Source organism: Rhinatrema bivittatum, chromosome 1, assembly GCF_901001135.1.
Source record: "Rhinatrema bivittatum chromosome 1, aRhiBiv1.1, whole genome shotgun sequence".
Lineage (NCBI taxonomy): Eukaryota > Metazoa > Chordata > Amphibia > Gymnophiona > Rhinatrematidae > Rhinatrema > Rhinatrema bivittatum.
The window spans coordinates 491,921,048-491,941,531 of NC_042615.1; the positions used below are offsets into that span (position 1 = coordinate 491,921,048).

Genomic DNA, 20,484 nt, shown 5'->3' on the forward strand with positions numbered 1-20,484 from the left:
CCCAAAACCAAGCTCAAGGCGACTTAACATTTTCAGGTTCAGTAGGTATTGTCCTGTCCCTACAGGGCGTACAATCTAAGGGCCCGATTTGCCAAGGCCTTTCTCACATTCTGCGTCTATGGGGAAAAATGCTCAGCGAATGAGGCCTAAGTTTGTAGCTGAGGGCACTGGAGGGTGAAATGACTTGCCCACGGTGGCAAGGAGGATCCGTGAGAGAAAAAGGATTTGAACCCTGGCTCCCCTGCTTGTCAATCTGCTGCTCCAGCCAACAGGCCACTCATCCATTCATGGACCTGTTCTTCTTAGGAAAACTGGAAGTACACGTCCAGACACAATAAAAGGAGAAAAACTCAGCCCATGCAGATAGCACGCAGTCAGCCAGTAATTCTTCTCCATGGTCTTGCTGAAGGGGTCACCCGCTCTTGCCCCATTCCACTGTCCTCTAAGCTTTTCCTTCACAGCAGGAAGAGGGCCAGGCTGTCCCATGCTGGTTTTTAATTCTGTCATTTATTTATTTATTTATTTTTGCTGCCAGTTAAAACTGGTACCAATACAGCCCATCAGGTGATTTTGTTTGATGTACATAAAGTATGTGTGCTATTTATTTATTTATTTATTTTTACTACTGTTATTATTGTGAGCAGGAACTCATTACAAGGTCAGAGGACTAGGGAATTGGGGCTGGGGGGTGGTGATGGCCTGCCAAAGCAGCTGCAAAGATTCATATTCTGGAGACAATTTCTCAGAAAGCGGTGGAAGAAGGAGAATTGTTGGGATCCGATTCACACTTTCCTCCCCCCCCCCCCCCCCCCCCCCCCCCCCCAGCCATGTATCCCTGTAGGGGGAGGAAGTCCAGGGCATTTGCTGGTACAGATAGGAGTATACACAATCCAGGAAAAAGGTTTAACTTTGGCCCAAAGTACCAGAAGCCATGCCAGTGGTGGAGAAGACTGGATTCTTTGCAGGCTGTGATAGTTCTTAAAGGATCAACATTCAAAATATCTGGAACATCTGCTTTTGAGACCATTTAGCACCTAAGGAGCGGGGTGGGGAGTCTGGAAAACTCACCGCATTGCACACCTTTTTGGAGATTTCTTACGTGGGCACAAGGGAAGGCTGGCACAAAGTGTGACAGCGTTGTATTTCGCTCTGCTTTGCCTGAGATATTTCCCTGCAACAATAAACTTGTTCAGTGTCCCTGTGAATGTCAGAGAATGGCTGTTCAGAAGAAGCATTTTTTTTATCCCCTCACTAGGCCCACACAGGACAGCAAACGTCTTGAAAAAACAAACACAATCCGCTCAGTTGTCTGAAGTGTGTTGAATAATTACTGTACGTACAGTTAACTGTCCTCGCGTTTCACTTGAATCCGTTCAGGGCCGGGAAACGCACGCCTCCGACAAGAACTGTGGAGCGGGGGCCGCTGCCGCCACAGCAAGGGTCTCCTGGGGAGCGGGGGCGGCAGAGGGCACAAGAGGGCGAGGTCGTTCCTTCAGGCCTGGGTTTTTCTTTTTTTCTCTCTCTCTCTCTCTCTTTCTGTGGAAAGGACAGCGGCAGCGTCTTGCCTGGGCTTTTTTCCTGTGGGGGTTCATCTGGCAGGCAGGGTGTGGGGAATAGTTGTCTGAGGCATACCCAGGCCAGCCTCCTAAAAGCTGACAGTTTCTGTCTCGGTACAAAGAAAAGAATCAATACTGCTGGACTGTAGCTGTGCCCTCAGTGTAAGACAACAAACAGGCAGCAGCGCCTGACATGTTTCCAGGCGAATCTGTGGCAGAGCCTCTCATCTGATCTGTGTCTAGGAGCTGCTGTGTTGCACCTCTTTGCTCCACTTCCCCCAGCTCTGTGATGTCTAATGCTTTCCTCAGGTGCAGAGGCCTGCCTTCCACCCTGCAGCCACCTGTCACTCAATAAATCACCCCTACTAGCCTCGTCTGCACATACTGATCTGGGCTTTAAGGAAGGATCAGAGGGACAAAGTGCAGGCAAGATACTGTAATTATAAGAAAAATAAAGCATTCAGTGAATAACTGCACAGGCAGTGGCTCGAAGGAACAGAAGCGGGGAGGGTGAACGTCATTAGGAATTGCAGTTTTCTGTTTCTTCCACTTTTTTTTTGTGCTTCACTTCCTTAGTCGCTCTCGCATTCTTCGGCCGACTAGGCTGTGGTGTGCTCACATATTTGGGGATTTTTATTTCTTGGGCATACATAAATAAAATCCCTAAACCCCTCCATGCTAAGGAATATTCCCACCAGGTTGGGAAGAAGAAATTATCATGTGTGTTCTGCTAATGAATGGAGAATTCCCCCCACACACACACCATTTACTGTACATCTCTTCCAAACTCGCCCTGACCAATCACTGCAGTGACTGTCCTCAGCCGGGGTGGTGGGGCATGCACCACGGCTCCTTCTGGAACTCTGCAATCATAAGTCTTAAATACAGACTCCAGGCGTCACCGTTGTGTGGTGCTTGGGACTCCCTACCTGCCCTCCCCCCCCCCCCTTCCCGAGGGGGCTGTGAACGCTGCCTCCGCAGCATCCCCCCCAACCCTGGGCCAGCATCAGCAGCAGAGATCTGGCCTGGGAATCAAAGCTAGGTCCTCCACACAGCACTGCCACTGAGCTGCCAGGCCGGCCAGAGAAGCTTATCGTGAAGACCACTGCAGTCCAAATGGAGCTGGGAAAAACTATTAAAAAGTCAAATATTAAGAAGTCACTTTCTCCTCCCCAAATTTTTCCTTAATCCAAGTATATTTTTCTCAAGGGTCCATCGCGCATAAATACATGAAGGATACTACCAGAGATCTATTTCTGGCACAATTTATAATAATAATAATAATAATACTCTCTTGTGGCATCTGTCCAGGACATACGAAAAGCTTCAGAACCAGCAGTGGCCACAAGGTGCCAGTATCTTCCATTATGACAAGAGGATAATGACTCCTTGTGACCACCGCTGCTACTGCAGCTTCTGGTGTTTCCTGGACAACCCTCCAGCTGATTATTCATACCAACTGCAGTAACAATGGCAGAGCTGGTGGTGGTGGTGGTGGTGGTGGTGGGGGTACAACTGGAGCTGCACCGAATTCCAAGCAGTAAAGGGGGGGTTGTGACACAATCAAGTGCGCCCGGGGCTGCTCACACAGGCGTGAGGTGAGCAGGGGGGACCAATGCCCCCATAATAGCTTGTCCTCCATCAGCGCTGATGCAGGGCCTGCTGGCCCCTAACCTGCCTCTACTCTCTTACCTCCCTCTCTCCCTAAGTGGCCTAGCTCTGATCGGCCGGAAAGAAGCATTACCAACATGGCGCTTCTAATTCACTCCTCCTGCTATCGGGACCTCTTTCCCATGTGATAGGCCACAAGAGCCAGAACACCCAAGTGGGTTCAAGCAGCTGATCTGCGACCTGCACAGGAGAGAGAGGCCCCAGTGGCAAAAAGGAGTGGGTTAGAGGCACCAAGGGGAGGTGAAGGAGAAAAGGACTCCCTGGGAGGCAGGAGGAACAGGAAAGGACAGGTCTGAAGCTCTCGGGGGGGGGGGGAGCTGGGAGGAGGAGAACTCTAGGACCAAGTAAGACAGCAGGGACTGGGAGACCGAATGGGAAACTGGGACCCTCATGAGAGTGGGGACAAGACCTGGGTAGGGACTTGAGAAAGCAGGGACTCAGAGATGGTGGGCTTCAGGGATTAGGGAGGCATGAGCGGGGAGGTGCTGAAAGGACTGGAGATAAGGGAGTGAGATGGGCCTGTGGGATGAGGGAAGGGGTAAAAGACAGGGGCCGAAGGGGATCAAGATCTGGAGGACTGTGAAGGAGATGAAACAGGGTAGAAGTGTGGGGCTGGGAAAGAGAGAAAGAGGAGGAATGACAAACTCGATAAGGGATAAGCACAGAAGAAAGGAGCTGAAGGGAGGAGAATGAATAAGTGAAAGGGAAGGAGATGAGGTCAGTGAGGGAATGCGAGGCAGAGAAAAAGCAGATAAGCTTTGGGGAGAGGATGAGTACAGAGTGCAGGTAGTAGGTGAAAGACAAAAGGGTGCCAGGAGGCTGAGGAAGGAAAAAGGATGAAACAGGGCATGGGTGAGGGAGAAGGCTTGGAGGGGGTTGAGGATGCGATATGGAAAGCAGATTGATAGGCAGGAAGTGAAAAGAGGAAAACTGAAAGCCAGAGAAGACACTGGAGGTAAGATACAGGGATGGGGGATGGGGGGATGGAAGAGAACGACCAAAAATGGGGAGGGCTGAGGGAGGATTGAGGACAATAAAAGATGTGAAAGATGGCAAGGTGGGAAAGCTAGAGGTAGTAATGAGGATGGGAGGTCATGAAAGGGGGTGAGAGTGAAAAGGAATAGTTGAATAGAAATAGTTGGGAGAACTATCATACAAAAACCACATAACCAATAAAATAAAGGAAGGATATCACAAACTACTTACACTCAGACGTCTTAAACCCTTCCTTGCACAGGATGATTTCAGAACAGTCCTGCAACTACTCATCTTCTCCAACCTAGACTACTGCAACGCCCTACTCCTTGGCCTACCACTCGCTACTATCTGTCCGCTCCAAATCCTACAGAACGCAGCCGCCAGAATTCTAACAGGAACAAAAAAACATGAGCACATTACTCCAACTCTCATCTCACTACACTGGCTCCCAATAAAATACCAAATAGACTACTAAGTACTAACAATCCTGCAAAAAACTAATCACAGGACATCAAAACAACTGGCTAAGCAAATCCATTGAAATCCACGCTCCAAAACAGAACCTATGCTTGACGAATAAAGGCCTCCTCAAGATCCCTCATGCAAGAACCACACAATTGAACACAACCCATGAGAGAGCCATATCCATCACCAGCCCCACACTATGGAACTCAATACCAGCCGAAATAAGAACTCAACCAAACATTAAAACCTTCAAAAAAGAACTGAAAACCTGGCTTTTCACCAGAGCCTACTCAAACTCACTCAATCAACCACACTACCAGACACCCACGCAACCCAACCCCAAGAAGAAATCTCCATCTCTCAATCAACATAATAACTTCTACCATTCGAATACCTAAGACAATGTGCAACTGACTTCACATCGTATATAAAACTACCTCTTAAGATTACCTTGAACCTTTAAATATCTGATGTTACTGACCTAATCCGATAAATCGTCCAATCTATACACCTTCCTTTCTACCTCACTTGCTAACTTTATCCTATGCCTTAGTAGAACATTTTGTATGTAATGACTAACATACAAATCCCTAAACTATAATCCAACTCAAGACAATCTGCTGGGACTATGTTTATCTAACCTTTTTTTTCACAATTACGGTAAACCGTTCTGATGGCGAAACCGAATGACGGTATACAAAACACGTTAAATAAATAAATAGATAGATAGATAGATAGATAGATAGATGAAAGGAGATGTTAAAGACTGGGGGATGGTGGGAGGTGATAGCCAGAAAGGAGGCAGTCACAATTGTTGTTGGGAGAGAGGGAAGGAGAAGGAAGCTACATAGCTGGAGGTTGGTTAAGAGTAGAACCCCAGTGAGGGGAAGATGGTGGCTGATAGGGAACAATGGAAGGGAGAACTGGGGAGGGGGGATGAAGGGCTGGGATAGGGGGACCTAGAAGCTGAGAGAGGGGAAGAAGGAATAAAGAAATTCATTTCACTGCAAGTGTTTTAGTTTCAGCTAGTTTCATAATTATTTCTAAGGTCTCAAGACAACTCTAATTTGTGCTAAATGTCTGTTTCGTCTAACAGAATAACTTTACGGAAGCATCTTCTCCCCCCCACCCCCCCAAAAAATATGTATATCACGCAGCTATATTTTCTCTGAGAAATAATTTTACATACTAGATCTTTTTCAGATCCTTAACCATTATCCATCTTGGCTAACAAGAAGGTAAGTGGTGGTAAGCTGGTCTGTTCCAAATATTTCAGATTTGGCTTTCTATAAGGTCTTTACTACTGCTACAATTTTAATCAAATGCAACCTAAAAGGTGAATTTTTAAAACGTTGGCATGCGTAAACACGAGCACATGCACGCACAGGGCCGGTCCCTTTCAAAAAGGCACGTGGGCGCACACGTACATGTGTGCGTCTGCGTGCGTCCAGAGATGCGCCCAGTTTTGCAAGTGGGTGCGCACACAGTCGGGTTTGAGCTGCACAAGTGGGGGAACAGGTACATGGCCACACCATGACCAGTTTCACCAGTTTTTTCCACCAGATCGCCCAGTATAGAGCTAGGTCCTCCAATCCCCCCTGGTTATTTAACCCACAAACTCCCCCCCCCCCCCAGTTACCCAGACACCCTCAAACCTCTCCCAGATACCTGGTTTTGTTTGTTTTATTTTTAACTTACCCCTCCCCCACGGCAGATGTAAACTTACACAGCACTGGACCCGGGCGCTCACCCAGGCGTGTAGCTACTTGTGCGCACATCTCTTAGCCACGCCCTTGCCCTGCCCTCAACACGCCTTTTTCTCCGACACAAAATGTACATGCATCAGCACATGTGCACGCATCCCCCCCCCCCCCCATTTTATAAAATCAGGTGGCTACGTTAATGTGCTAGATGTACGCCTATCTCCCAATTTTGGCACGCGAATCTCTTTTAAAATTCACCTCAAATAGTGCATATTTGCGCAACTGCTATTAAATAAACTTCAAACGTACACGTGAAAGTGATGGTGCGCAAATGAATTTGCTCATATAAAAAAGAGGCGGGCTGGGGCATTCTGGGCGGGGCCCACATTCACGCGTACAAGTTTTGCTATTTTATAACCTGCGAATGTGGCGAGTAAACGGCTGATACCTGCGCATGTTCACCCGCTGATTATCAGGTGTAAGGGACAATATAATTTTTTATAGGCAAATACTGACTGGGTGAGGGGGGGTCTGGCCAAACTGGGGGTACTGCAGGATGAAGAATCAGTGGGGTCTTAATGACCTAGAGATAGACTGGGAAAACTAATGGACTAATTGGTTTAACTGGTAATTTCCTTCACGTATGCATGTTATAAAATTTGATAATTTACAGGGGTAAAAACCGACAAGTGCTAAGGAAAACACGCGAGTTACATTTCCTCATGTAAATGATTAAAATTAGAAGCACGAATCCGCGCGCATAGCAGATGTTCACCATTTATCTGGATAATTTTTTTACTTATCTGGCTAAGTGGTGGTAAAAACCCTTAGCTGGATAAGTGGCTTAGTTTTGAAAGCCTATAACCAGAGTTTAGCAGTAAGTAAAACTAAAAATTTTAGAAATTCAAAAATAAGTCATGCTGCAAAATTTGAAAGCCTTTGCATGATAATAATAATGATTATAAAACGGCAATATCAGGAATAAATCCCAGGCACGGATTGCAATTTAAAAGGGTTCCTGCTCTACTATTTACTACTTATTATTTCTCTGGCGCTATTACCCATAACGCAACGCCCCTTGGAAAGTATCATGTTGGGGGAGAGTCCAAAACTCGGTGCACTCCCTACTGCCATCAACCCAGGTGCTGCAGCAGCAAAGGTATGCAAATTAAAGCACAAGAACTGAGCTCCAAATTGCATTCCAAGACTATCCATAGCTGTCAGCAAAGCAAAGCTCCAACACCTTCAAATTTATACTAAAAACAAAGGAAAAAAAAAAAAAAAGCACACAAAAAGCACATGACACCAATTAAAACAAGACTTTTGGTTCAGGAAATGTTTTACAACATGCCATATGAAAGTATGCGTCTTCATAGAAAACATGCACACGCGTACAATTAAAGTTATGAACCCAAAGTAAAACGCCAGGAGCTGAAGGCTGCTGAATGAGCACAGAACACTAAGGGGTTCCATGAAACCCACCTCTTTCAATGAAAGGAAGCCCTGCATGGCAAAGTGTGAAAAAAAAGTGGTTACGGCTGTGAGCCGATTTTGGTTTGCAGCAAACCACACGCACAGCACAAATCTTCTTCAAACCGCTAGTTACACAAAACAGCTGTAATTGTGGCTTCCTCACGAAAATAAAATGATCATCTCAACCTCTAAAGAGCGATGGACTGAGTGAGCAGCGCAGGAAGCAGTGCAGTCAGCAGAAAGCAAAAGTGAAATTTTTAGCTACAATTAAACGCTGTCGCTCTTATCAAAATGCTGGGTTTTTGTTTGACTGCAGATGTATTATTATTATTAATTACTGGCAGACACCCGCAAAACCTCTGCAGAGGCATGGAGATTGACATGCCCTCCTCCTTCCACGTGCAGCCCCCAACACTTGCTCCCCCCCCCCCCCAGCCTGACGGAGGCAGTGTCGTTTGCCACCTGGCCTACCGCAGCCTCCCTCTGCTGACCACATGGGCCTGATGGAACCGCACAAGCCGCGCGCTCCCATGTGGCGGCCCGCGTGGTCTGCTGTCCAGTGGTTAGGCAGCTAGTCTATAGTCTTTCAACCTTCTTCCGGGCGCATAGCCACTGGATCCATGTAGATGCGCATTCTGCTGGTCCCCGATAGACATTCATCACTGCCAGGGATCTAAGCACAATTTATTTATATATATAATTATTTTCATTTAGCATATAGAGCTACATGTCATGCATAGCACTGTATAAACACATATTAAAGAAGTCCTTGCTTCAGATTTTATAATCCAGTCAAGACACACAGACAATGCAATGATGATACTTGGGAGTTACAGAGAAGTGAGAGCTGTTTGATTCTAAATATATTTTAAAAGTTCTTTGGGTTTGTTTTTTTTGGGGGTTTTTTTTAGCTTACTAATGTGGCCCACTGGCTCAGTGAAAGGGTTGAGTACTAGCATGAGCAGGGACCGGGGCTCAGCTTCCAGTTCAGCTGATCTGCTGCCTGGGTTGGCAGGGGCTGGGGATGCTGTGGAGGCAATGCTCATGGCCCTTGGGAGGGGGATATCCCAGTCTCTGAGCAATGGCAACCCCAGGTGGCTGAATTTAGGGCCCATGGTTGCAAAGTTCTGGAAGGAGCAGTGGTGCATGGATCCCGGTTGTGGAGCGTCTCTGCAGTGGCCACGATAAAGTAAGTTGGGAAGAAATTTAAATAGGGGAAAAAGCCCCAAGGGAGTTGCAAATGAAGGTTCATATTGCAATATCCCAGCCCCGGTTAAGACTGAGTTAGAAGCACAAAGGAGCAGGAGAACACTTCCAAGTCCAAAACAAAAAAAAATCTTGCTAATATGGTACAAACCAAGACTAGAACTTGCACTTCTAATAGCCAGCGCAAAATGTTATCTAGGCTGAATTGCTCCTGGTGGATATAGCATTAAAAACTTAAAGGACCATATGCCCTCAGAAGAAAAACACATTTCGTATTAAGGGGGCAATTTTATAACTCTGCATGGTGGGGTAAAGTCTGCTCTTCAACTCGGACTTTGCCCCGAACTTTGAAAGCAAATCGATGCACATAAGTTTGCTTTGAAAATCTGTGTGCAATTGGCCTATAACTCACACCACGTTACGCCTGCTCTATCAAAGGCAGGACTTTGTGAGGGCTAATTTACGTGCATACAGCTTATCTTCCAAAACCTGTCCGTGGTACAGCCTTTATGTCTGTAAGTGGATGCGCAGAGATCTGTGCTAGCGTATTGGACCCTTCGGTCTCATGATCATTAAAGCCCTTAGTCAACCCCTGTGGCTAAGGTTAGAGAGGTCTGGAAGTGTGAGTTGGTGGCATTTGGTGCAGCTCCTCCCTCTGAGGGAGATGAAATGGCCGCCCCCAGCCCTTTTGTAGGATTTAAGAGCAGCTGTCTCCTGAGAGCTCTGGGGAAAGGATAGTTGAGTTTTCAGGTTTGGAGGAAACCTGAAGGTTTTTTTTTCCCTGTATTGGATTTTTGGACTACCTGGGAACTTGGGCTCCATCTGGCATAGGGTCCCTAGGCTGGGTCGGGGACTCCACTCCTAGAACTCACCCCCTTAGCTGCAGGATGGCTTGTCCTGGGTGGTTTTGGGGATTGGAAGACTTTTCTTTGTAAGAAGTCTGTGAAACCCCAGGGTGTTCCCTCTTCATGAGGGGGGCCTTGTATAGGGAAGATGTGACCCATTGCAGAGGTCTCCTGGTGTCACTGCATCCGTGCTGGGCAAGGGACATGTTTGTTGAATGATCTGGGAGGGAGTGCATGGCTGCTGCCCCTCTTCCTACCCTACTGAGGAACATCTGGAGCTGCTTGTTCCTATCAGAGATTCAATAATATGAGAAAGAGAAGAAAAACAAACAACTAACTGTAAGAACCACTTTGAGCCCACTAAAGACACCCATCTGGAGCCTTCATCTCTGGGGAGAGAGAGGATTGGGACTCTGTGTATGGGCAGTGTGTTACCTGGCTTTCCCCATCCCGACAAGGGACTCCCTGGCCACTTGGGGAACTTCACTTAGCTAAGCCCTGGAAAGTGAGTGTTTCTCCATGCACTGGTATTTGGGATACCCGCACAAACAGAACAAAAAACTGTAATTTATAAGTGCATCTGTGGTGCTAAGGACTGAGTTAATCAGGTGCCATATTCCACCTGATTGCCCATTAGTAAAGCTTTAGTTTTGGACAATAAATCAACAACTCCAGAGTCTTTTTTGGCACTTATAGCACAACACAGTGAAGGAAAAATATCCCTCGTCCATGGAAAGGAAGTGACAGGAAGTCCGCCCCCCCTGTCACTCTGGGCCCTGAACATAAGTCTTTCCCCCACCAACAAAGAATCCTGACCCTGGAGTAAAGAGACTGTGTAAGAGCTAGCCGGAGTGACCCAGCCCTGAAGAGACTAGCAAATTATTTTATGGCCCCACTGAAGTGCAGTCAGCTCCCGGGATGGGGTTACACTGGTGTTTTATAAACTCTGCAGTGGGAGCTGGAACCTTTATAAAATACCATGCAGTTCTGCTCCAAAATTATGCTTGCATGTTTCAGTGTGCGCAAATATTTCCAATGCAAGAAAGTGCAGACTTCCTCTACTTATTTTACAAACATACATTCTAGGAATATAAAAATTATAACATGTATGTATAATATCCCCCGATTTATACGTGAAGACAGGTATTTTATCAGCTATGCATGCATGCCACTTTGAAAATAATTGTTTATGCAGTCCCAGATTTAGACAGACAACATAGGTAATTTTCCTAGGGCGCCAGATTTTGAAGGCACCAAATACCCAGGCCAAAAGGAGCTCGGCTGTGCTAAGGAGGCTCCCATGCTAGCAACACACTTCACAGGTGTGCTGCTATGGCATTCTGGGACTTTGGGGGGGTGATGGGGGCATGGGGGAGAAGGACTTCTCCCATTCTTCACCTCTCAGGACTCCAACCCTGCCTATGAGCACAAAAAAAAAAAAAAAAGTTTAAATCCGGCCATGTGCACACGTACCTGAAATTACCAGTTTTCTGCTACCTCCACCAGTTCACCCAGTCTGTTTCCAGATTGCCTAGACCCACTAGCACTTCACCCTGAAACCCCACCAGTTCATCCAAACCTCCCACCAAAAAAATGAAGACAACAAAAAGTCTGATTTCACTTGCGCCAGTCAATGAGCAGGTGCAAAAGTGTACAGATATGTTTGGTAATGTATATGCATGCACCTCTTACACAAACAGCACCTACTGCGTGAACCTTCTGAACCTCACCCCGGAGCGCCCCCAGCCCACCCCTTTTTCCCATGGGCAAAATGTAAGCATGAGAAGGAAAAAACGCTCATACTCGCGATGTTTATAAAATAGCATATCTGCACATGCTTGCTACCTACATGCACAGATGCTATTTTTCTTGCACAAAACACCTTTGAAATTTGACTGCATACTTTTTAAAATACAAAAGTATATGTCTAATTTCCAGTTCTATCCCCAGATCATGTAAAAGTATGTGCAAAACTGGATTACACCCAGATCTGGGCTGTTTTATGCATGTAAATGGCTTGGAAAATTCAGCCTTAAAAGTACAGGAACTCCTTGACAGATTCCCAGTAAGGGGAGTGGGAAGTGGGTGTGTGAGTGGGGGTGGACATGCAAAAAGACCCAGATCAGCAAGAAAATATGTTTTAAAAGCCATTTTCTTCTTTCTGAGAGTGAACGGCCTTACAGTTTAGTGAGCCGGTCTCAGAGAGTATTTCAAACGCTGTTGCTTGTTTCAGAGTTGGCTTGGTTGAAATGCCTCAGTAAATTGAAGGGATGGCTTTAGTCAATGTGCAAAACTGGACTTGTATAATGTGTTCCTTGCCTTGAGCAACTTGGACAGGTGAGTATTAAACCAGAGTAATAAACAAATGTTTGCAGACCGCAATACCTTTATTTTTGTTATCACCTTTTTATTGAGTTTTGTCATACAGAGAGACTCAGATCAACCACAAAAATGGAAAAGAAAACCGTTCAGTACAGACAAAAATAAAAAATTGTAAACCAGGAATACAAATTAAGTAAACTGTTACGAAGCAGCCGGAAAGAGAAAAAAAGAAAGATCCGTCTCACTCTGTAATAGGTAAACCCACCCTGTCCCTCCCTCTCTTTACCATACCTCAGAGGAAACTCTTCAAAAACATGTACAAATATTGACTAGCACTTCAAATATATCAGCCAGGAAGAATACTCTTGTAATCTTTAACTTTTCTTTTTCTTACCCTTTCTAAGTAATGGCCACGTTTTTAAAATACAGCAGTAACACCTTACTTAACAAATGTTAAAAGAAAATGGCTCAAAAATTCTTAATTCGGTTAACAGTGAATCTTAAGCCTGTAATCAGTAAATAGGCCACTTGACTTTCATGAGTTAAAAACAATGTTTTTTATCAGAGGAGAGAGTGAGTCTAAATAAGCCTGACAAACCTGCAAAGTGCCTTCAAGACAAGCTTCTGAGATTGATTTAGAAGTTAAATATTTGAAAGAAAGAAGGATTTTCATCCTCGCCTTCCACTGGGCAACAGTTGGACCATCATGCTGAACCCAAGTGAAAAGAATAGCTTTTTTTGCAACTAACGTAACTTTAGATAGAAATAATTTTTGAGCGGGTTCCAAATTAGAAGAGGCTTTGTCATATAAACCAAATAGCCAAAGGTTCGGATCAGAAGGCAGGGGTAACTTTCAAATAGACTCTATATAAGCCTGTATTTGAAACCAGAAGGCTTGAATTTTGGGGCATTGCCAGAAACTATGAAAGACGTCTCCTACTGCTGTACCACATTTCTGACAATCAGGAGCCTTGCAGTGGCATGAAAAGCTTGTTCCTGAGAGATATATATCTGGCATAGAAATTTAAATTGAGTTTCTCTTAATTCCATGTTCTCAGTTGACCTATTTATCTTTTGAAAACATCTTAAATCTTGTATTGCAAATTTACAGCTTGGCCACTTATTCCATTTACCATGAATTTAAATCAGGAGGTCTCCTGCTTCTACTTTCAACAAGGCCCTGTGGACTCTAGCCCAGGAAGGTTTTTCTTTCTTACTCCCAACTAGAATTTTGCCCAATAACCCAATCTCGAAAAACTCAGGATTTCTCTTTAATAAGTCAAACGCATAGTGTTATATTTGTAAATAGGCAAATAAATCCTTATGTGGTAATCTATATTCAGACTGAAATTCTTGGAAACTTTGATTACACTAGAGACCTCAGAGGAAACATGGCACATTTGTATAAGACCTTTTTGCTTCCATATTCTAAAAACTGGGTTCTCTATGCCAGAGACAAACTGAGGATTATCCTGTATATGGAGAGATAATATATTTTCAGGATAGAAACTTACAGAGAAACACCCAGACTGCATGACAAGAGGACAAAAGTATATAACCTCTAATGGTTTCCAGTATTTCTCTCAGCAATTTGAATCAGAGCATTAAGAGAGTAAGGTCTCAACCAAACTTATACCAAATCATAAGGAGAAAACCAAGATGTCTGGAAAAGCCAATCATGTAAGTGCATTAACATACACGCAAGATTATATAACTGAAAATTAGGGCATTTCAAACCTCCTTGATCGGATGTTCTCATCAAAAAATCCATCGGTAACCTTGCTCTCTTACCTGACCAAAAAAAATTCCTAAGCATCTTATTTAATTCCAGGAGGTCCTTCTTTTGCAGTCACATGGGAAGCATCTGCAATACATACAGCCATTTCGGGACTACCATCATTTTAACTAAATGAATTTTTCCAAATAGTAAGAGAGAGAGATCTTGCCATTTTTGAAGAGACCTCTCCATATTACATAAAAGGGGTTTAACATTGGCATCATAAATCCTGCCAATATCAGCTGGAACTTTAATCTCCAAATATCTCATTTCCCCCTCGACCCAGTGAAGGGGAAGGTCTAATACCTCAGACTTATCTTGGTTTATTTTCAATCCTGCAAAGGATCCAAAATCTAATTGGTGTTGTAAAACTTTATTCAGACTCCAGTGGGTTTGAGAGAAAGACAAGAACATCATCCACAAAGGCTGCTATTTTAAAAGCATGCCCATCTTTGCTAAGGCCCTGAATAGTCATCAATCTCAATTTTCCTGAGAAGAGCTATAGAAAAAATATAAAGTAGTGGAGAAAGCGGACAACCCTGTCTCACTCCTTTCAATATCCAAACATCCTCAGATTTGAATCCATCAGCTATGATGTTAGAGATCGGGGAGTTATAGAGAAAAGAAATATATTTTTTAAATTCCCCATCTATCCCAAATCTACGCAGTGTTGAAAATATATATGGCCAAGAGATCCTGTCAAAGGCCTTTTCTAAATCAAATCCTATTGCCACTGCCTTGAGATTACTGGATTTGCATATTGACACTGACATAGTTAACTTCACTAAATGAGAACAGGCCGCCCTGCCCTTAACAAACCCTACTTGATTAAGGAAAATAACAGATGGAATAACTAGACTCAATCTATCAGCTATGATTTTAGCAAAAATCTTCAAATCACAGTTTAACAAGGAAATAGATCGATAGGAAGCAGGGGAGAATGGATCTTTCCTTGCTTTGGCCAGTACAGTAATTATGCTTTACTGAAATTGGTAGGGGGGGGAACAGTTTTCTTTTAAAGCTCCCCCCCCCCCCCCGAAAAAAAGAGTTCCCCAAAGTACCTAACAAATGTGAACTCAAAATCTTATAACAGTTGTAGAAAAAACCATCAGGCCCCAGAGCTTTACAGCAGGGGTCGGGAACCTTTTTGGCTGAGAGAGCCATGAACGCCACATATTTTAAAATGTAATTCCATGAGAGCCATACAATATGCTAAAATGGCTCTGTCTTTTAAATTAATTAACAACCCCCCCACCCTCCTGACCCCCCAAGACCCGCCAAATTAATTTACTACAACCCCCTACTCTCCTGACACCCCCCAAGACCTGCCAAATTAATTTACTACAACCCCCCACCCTCCTGACCCCCCCCCCCCCAAGACCTGCCAAAAGTCCCTGGTGGTCCAGCGGGGGTCCAGGAGCGGTCCGGGAGCGATCTCCTGGACTTGGGCTGTCGGCTGCCAGTAGTCAAAATGGCGCCGACGGCCCTTTGCCCTCATTATGTCACTGGAGTCGACCAATGGCGGCGGTAGCCCCCTATGACATAGTAAGGGCATAGGGCCGTCATCGCCATTTTGATTACTGGCAGCCGACGGCTATATCTTGTATATAATTTAGTCTCTGCTAAACTATCTTTATTTCCTCTGATCCCAGTTCAATAGTCCTTGTTAATTGTAACTGCTTTATTCGACACGTTATTTCTGTTTTTGATGTATTTATTGCACCCCTGTTTAATTGTAAACCAGCATGTGATCATTTCATGAATGCCGGTATATAAAAACCTTAAATAAATAAATAAATAAAAATATCTATTACAATGAATCCTCCAGTCCCAATACATCTCTGACAGGGCATTTCCCAATTTCCTACTTCCTAAATTAGATGTTTTTGTTTGGCTGGCACTTTTGGAGAAGCAGCTACCCTAACTATTAAATTACCTAAACCAACGACAGCAAGTCTTGTTTTGTTTTTTTTGTTTTTGCTTTTTTTTAACTCCAGCCTGAATGCATTCAGTTGCTTACTATACAGTAGAGCAGATGTGATCTAGTTGCTTAGATGAGGCAGGGTAACACCGGGACCCGAGGCGCTGAATATCTACTCTCCCACTGACACTTTGGGTAAAGTCACTTGCTCCTCTTGTGGTTCATTTGGTTCAATTCTACTTGAGTAGTAACAACAACATTGTTCTTTCTCCTCTTCTCCCTTTAGTTGTTGCTCACATGTAGGTACAAAAATTTACAGCCAGACTTTCCACTCCATAGGTGGGGCACATAATATGTTTCTTAAGCATTACATTTAGAAAGCTTGGAAGCCTTACATAAAACACTTCCTTTGAGATGATACCTGCCAGATGAGATTCCATACCCTTAAACCATAACTAGACAGAAACGTTTTCCCTGACGACTTATGACTCCTGCAGACGCTTAAACACATGGGATGGGGTGGGGAAGCTACAGATTTCAGCTGGCGAGCCAAACACGTAACAAAATAATTATTTTCCAGCAAGAAACTTACCTTTCTTGTTTGCAGCAAAAAAAAACAAACAACAAATTTCAGGATGAGGTTGGACATGATCTGAAAAATTGTGTCCTGTAGTGGTTAATAGGGATGTGCAGAGGGACCCTATAAGTTGCATTCGGGATTCGTCGGGGGGCAGATATGTTGCATTCGGCCGTATGGTGCCCCGATACGTTAATACGTCAATTCCTATTCGTTTCCCTGCTAAAGTTAAATTAACTACAACCCCCCACCCTCCTGACACCCCCAAGACTTACCAAAACTCCCTGGTGGTCCAGCAGAGGGTCTGGGAGCCATCCCCTGCACTCACACCTTCGGCTACCATTTCAAAATAGTGCCGATAGCCTTTGACCTACTATGTCACAGGGGCTACTGGTGCCATTGGTCAGCCACTGTCACATGGCCATCGGCACCATCTTGTGCTCCTACCGTGTGACAGGTGTGCGTGCAGGTCGATCCCGGACCCCTGCTGGACTTTTGGCAAGTCTTGTGGGGGTCAGGAGGGTCCCCCAAGACTTGCCAAAAGTCCCTGATGATCCAGCGGGGGTCCGGGAGCAATCTCCTGCACTCGGGCCGTCGGCTGCCAGTAATCAAAATGGTGCTGATAGCCTTTGCCCTTACTATGTCACAGGGGCTACTGGTGCCATTGGTCAGCCCCTGTTACATGGTAGGAGCACAAGATGGCGCCGATGGCCATGTGACAGTGGCTGACCAATGGCACCAGTAGCCCCTGTGACGTAGTAGGTCAAAGGCTATCGGCACCATTTTGAAACGGTAGCCGAGGGTGTGAGTGCAGGGGATGGCTCCCGGACCCCCTGCTGGACCACCAGGGAGTTTTGGTAAGTCTTGGGGGGGTCAGGAGGGTAGGGGGTTTGTTTAAATTGGCTCTTTTAGGCTGCAGAATAATTCGGCAAATATTCGTTGTATTCATGGGGAATTGCGATACGTTTCGCTTCCCCATGAATACAACGAATAGGGCCCTATACGTTGCGGATTCCCAATTCGAAGGGAACGAATGCACACCCCTAGTGGTTAATCTCAGACTCCGTCCACGTTCCAGATAGCCCACGTTCCAGATAGTCATCCCTGGATGGGGCTTCTAGGATGGCCATCAGAGATCGTAGAAAGACGGACCAAGTGATAGGAGACTAGGGGAACAATCGTCAACTCACTCCAAGATGAGATTTGGGCAATGTTCTCTCAACCTAGCTTGATGGACTCTCTACCTGGGTAACATCAAGCTAGGTGGAGAGAACATTGCCCAAATCTCATCTTGGAGTGAGTTTCCTCACTCCGAAGGTCATCAAATCTTCACAAGAGACCACTGTTCTGTTCGTATGTCTCACTTTGAATGTCAAAGTGGCCCCTAACCCCCTACACTAATACCTAAACCTCACCTCGAGTTACTAGGTAGGCCTACCATAGGGATACAAATACCTATATCTAGGGAGATGACATCATGGCCAGGTTCTCTCTCTCCCCCCCCCCCCCCCCCCCCCCCCCCCCCCTCCAGTGGTTGTATGCAGGAATTATAACAGGTCTGGTACCTATCACAAAGTCTGATGATGTTATCACAATTTGCACTAACTTAGTTCTTCACATAGGTAATTAGTGTAAATTGTGATAAACTGAATATTTACATAAACCACACCCCTTTTGCTATCGCATGTGATACTTACCGCATTTTGATAAATCTAGGCCATATAATAGCAAGTTTAAAAAGCCATTTACCTGCGTAAAGTGCACTTACATGTCAATATCCTATGAATAGGGACCTTCACTTTTGGTTTTTATTGTTCTTTATTTTTCCTGGGAATTTATCAGGGTTTATTACGACCAGAACAAAAACAGGAGAAAATCAGCTCAAAAAAATGACTTCATTATTTTTCTGGATAAATATCGGAGTTTATTTTGGTGGACAGAGGCCAGGACCAGGGGCGGATTGGCCTATCGGGCATCCCCCAGTGGGCCAGTTGCTCTAGTCACGTGGTCTGCCGAGCTCGGCCGTGACAGAGCCGCGCTCGGCAGACCACGTGGTATCTCCTGGGCGGCGAATCCCCGGGCCGGTCGTCATCGGGAATCCGCCCCTGGCCAGGACAATAAAACATTATTAAGCAGATTCTCCCACTCACCCGCACAGCAGCATCCCCATCTCTACCTCTCATCCATCCCCTGCCTAGCATGTCCCTCCCTCCCTCCCTACCCCACCCTGCCAAGAATCTCCTTCATACGCCAACAGCATTCATCCTTACTGGTGGTAGCTCCAGGCGTCTCCTCTCTCCTTCAGCAGGATGCTTACTGAGGCTCCCATGCTCTGCAGCACTGTACTTCTGCTTTTGTGCAGGGCCATGGAGTCTGCCGGAAAGTGCCTGCTTCAAATGCATTTGTGTCACCAGACAGCAGCTATTTTGACTGCTTGTGGGGTGAGGAGACGGGACCTGAAACACGGCATGGGCAGTACTGGAGGATGAGCGCTTTCACTGGCAGGGAATGGGACTTGAAACACAGCATGCACTTTGGCCCACACTGGCTTCCAGCAGCAGCAGCTGGAGGCTTTGAAACACTTCATCTGCAGCTCTGGAGCAGCTTTTTAATCAGCCTGAAATTAGGGTGAATATTGGATTAAACCAATTGTCACATTTGGAAAAATCCATGAAGTTATATGTAAAAATCAGTTTAAACTGAAAACGAAGGGCCCTACCTATAGGCAAATTCAATGGCATATATAGTAGCAATTTTCAAACGGTAAAAGCCAGCTTTAAGCATGCAAATGCTTTTTAAAATCAGGCCTCATATGTTTATATATTTATATATGAGGGACAGTCATACATAGAAAAAACTTTGTGGAATCTACCTACAGAGAAACCCACTCACATATGTAATCATTGCCCCCAACATTTTGCAGTGAGCAATTGAACACCCTTATGTGCACTTCAATAAACCTTTTTTTCCTTTTTCTTTATCTACGTGCATATATCCACTTTTGCACACACGGGATAGGGTGCAGCAACTAAAGAAGTAAATTTATTTGTCCCTGTCCACGTCTATATGTAGGGTGAATAAAAAGGCAAATTAAGATAAGGCTGATAGAATACAGGAGTTTCCCAAAAAACAGACCTAAGGCGGCACCTTTCGTGGAACATTTTTAAGACATCAGCGTTATTTTGCTGGTTAGTTTTGGAACAGGTAATAGTAAGAAGATGGGGTTGTGACATTCAAGAAATTTGGAATTACAAAAAACGAAGATGGATTTTCCAGCGGTGTCCAGTGATGCCTGTTGGGACTGAATCGTGAATTGGAGTGGAGTTCATTAATCTGATTTATTACATCTGGGGAAATTGTGTCATAGGATTTTTATTTGGTACGGGGGGGGGAGGGGGAAGAGTTTCTATTTAATGCAAGTGTTACCTTTTCCTTTCAGGAATGTTTAGAAAGGACATGACAACTTGACTGAGCGGCAGCTTTGCCGCATTCCCATCTTGAAAGATTCCTGATTTTCGACCAGGACGCCTGACGCAGGAAACCGAAGCACTCGAAACACATGTTGAGTGCTGGTGTGGATTACAACTAAGGGAAGTGACTTTATTTTAGCAGAAAGAAGAGTAAAAAGGTTTTTGAAGTGCACATAACGGTGTTGAAATGCTCAATAAAATTTGTGGACTATGATTACATGTGTGTGGTTTTCTCCGTAGGCAGAGTCCATGGAGTTTTTTTCTGTGTATGGCTGTCCCTCATATATAAACATACAGGGCCTGAAATTGCTAAAATATAAGCCATTGAGCTATCCATAAGATATTCATGTGCAAGTGCACGTTACACTTTTGAAAATTGCTGCGAAAGTATGTTTGCATTTTCACGCGTAACTCCTTTTAAAATCGTCCTGTTAAGAAATTCTGAAAGTAGTTACTGTGATTGGGGTATATAGTGAGATACAGGATTGAAGCCCAGAGCCTTCATTTCCCTTCTCCACCA

General features: G+C 44.9%; 1 protein-coding gene across 3 annotated transcripts in view; it reads right to left on the bottom strand.

The window, feature by feature from the left end:
* Positions 1-20,484, bottom strand: part of BNC2 (basonuclin 2) — a 1,148,851-nt gene that overhangs the window by 633,091 nt on the left and 495,276 nt on the right. The gene's annotated exons all lie outside the window — the stretch shown is intronic.